This window comes from Osmia lignaria, unplaced genomic scaffold (genome assembly GCF_051020975.1).
Source record: "Osmia lignaria lignaria isolate PbOS001 unplaced genomic scaffold, iyOsmLign1 scaffold0035, whole genome shotgun sequence".
Classification (NCBI taxonomy): domain Eukaryota; kingdom Metazoa; phylum Arthropoda; class Insecta; order Hymenoptera; family Megachilidae; genus Osmia; species Osmia lignaria.
The window spans coordinates 1212501-1215000 of NW_027478176.1; the positions used below are offsets into that span (position 1 = coordinate 1212501).

At 35.5% G+C, this 2500-nt stretch overlaps 1 pseudogene; it reads left to right on the plus strand.

Moving 5' to 3' along the window:
• LOC143306739 (large subunit ribosomal RNA) overlaps positions 1–2500 on the plus strand; it is an 8648-nt pseudogene that overhangs the window by 3889 nt on the left and 2259 nt on the right.

A 2500-nucleotide genomic window follows, 5' to 3' on the forward strand; every position in this document is an offset into this window, starting at 1 on the left:
GAGGAAGACAACGCACAACTAGAAGAAGAAGAAAATGAACAAACATGGAAGGAACGTCTAAAAGAAAGTATACAATCGAGTCCTCCACCAGATAACCCGGAACTGCTAGTAATAAATGATAGAATAAAAGAAATTGCATGCATAGAAAATCAAGAGGTTAATGAAAATGATAATAACGAAATAGAGAAAATTATTAAAATACTTACAAATACGTTGAAAAGTCAGCAGGATGAGGAAGAGCAGAAGAACGACGAGGAAACCGATGATACCTGCAATAGAAGAAATAACCAACGATTGAATAATTACAGGAAAAGAGATAAACACAATGAGAGACCTAAAAAACCAGGAAATAATAATAACAAAATTGATAGAGACAGAGTTAATGAAAGAAATAGATTTAACAAATACAGATACGCACGATTCCAAGAATTATATAAGAAATGTCCTAAAAAATTAGTTGATATGGCAGTATTAGATATAAGTATAGAAAATAATAAAAAAAATACGAACACTAATTGCACTGAATTACCTGCCAAGGAAGAGATAGAGAAATGTTATTCAGAATTATGGGGAGTTACGGGCTCTGACGAAGGCCTCCCTAGATTAAAAGATCTAATAAGGGCACCCACTATACCAATAAATGAAATATATCCCCCGATAACTGATGAAAATATTATTGAGAAAATGAAAAAAATAAAAGCTAACACAGCGCCGGGTGTTGATGGTCTTCGGAAATTACATTTGCGGAGGAAAGGAGCAGTGCAAGTATTGGCGAACTTGTATAATCTATTAATATTAAAACAATACTATCCTAAATGCTGGCGAATAAATAGAACCGTTTTGATACCAAAACCGAATAAAGACCCGAAAGATATTAAAAACTGGCGGCCACTTACGATTGGCTCCATAGTTAGCAGAATATTTTCGGCTATGATAGATAATAGACTTCGAGTAAAGATTGAACAATCATTGCGACAAAAAGGCTTCACCAAAGAAGATGGTTGCAAACAAAATGTTGCATTACTCGGGGCTTCTATAGCGCAAATGAAGCAACAAAAAGGTGGTATAATTACGGTGGTCGATATTGCTAAAGCATTCGACACGGTGCCTCATAGTGCAATTGAGGATTGCCTAAAGTTAAAAGGTGTCCCACGTAGAATGGCTCAATATATAAGGAAAGCTTACATTGCATGCGAGACTAAAATAAAAACAAAAAATAGTGAAATAAATATCGCAGTTAACAGGGGAGTTAAACAGGGTGACCCCTTATCGCCATTAATATTTAACTTAATAATAGACCCAATAATAAACCATATAAATCAACAAACAAAAGGCATTAAAATAGGAAATAATAACATATCAATTTTAGCATTTGCAGATGATATGGTTCTATTAGCGGAAAATAAAAAGGAAGCAGAAAAACAAGTACAAGTTCTGAGCAAGTATTTAATTAGACTTGGTATGAATATTGCTGCAAGCAAGTGCTCTGCGTTTGAAATTGTTAGTAAAAATAAAACCTGGTACATCCAAAACCCGGGTTTAAATGTTAATGGGGAACCAATACCAGACACTAGACCGGATGAAATTCTTAACTATCTAGGTGCTGGAATTGATGTATGGAGAGGTAGCATGCAACCGCATCGAATTGAAGTAATTTTAGGAGTAGCCGAAAATATAGCGCGTATGAAACTAAAACCATATCAGAAAATAGAATTAATAAAAACATATATGCTGCCAAGATTTATTCATAAACTAGTTATAAGCCACCCACCGATTAAAACATTAAAAGAGATTGATAATGGTCTCCGACAAATAGTAAAAAAGATCCTGCACCTACACCCATCTACAACCGATGGCATTATCTATAGTAGTAAAAGTCATGGCGGGCTCGGTGTACAGAGAGTCGAGAACATTGTAAAACTAGCAGTAATTAGAAATATGATTAAAATGAGCGAATCAGCAGACGAGGTGGTTCGTGAGGTGGCAGGAGACCTAGAAGAAATAGGAATAAAGTATGCCAATTCTATTGAACTAGCTTGGCCTACTACTATGGAAGAGCTTGACAACGTAAGAATAAAATTAAAAAAGGGTGAAACTCAAAGATGGCAGCAATTAATTTCACAGGGACAGGGAGTAGCAGATTACAGGGGAGACAAAATTGGCAACTATTGGTTACACAATCCCACCTTATTAAAATCATCCCGCTATCTAGATGCGTTGAAGCTAAGAACTAATACCTTTGGAACCCGAATGGTATTAAGTAGAGCCAATAAACAGCACGATACAAAGTGCAGAAGATGCAATATGCAATTTGAAACATTAGGACATGTGTTGGGTAGTTGCATACATACTAAACCTAAGAGAATTAAAAGACACGATGAGATTAAAAACTTTATCGCGGATAAAGTATCGAAGAACTGTACCGTTTTTATTGAACCAACAGTGAATGTACTAGGTGAATTAAAAAAGCCCGATCTGGTAATTAAAGACCAGGACAGGC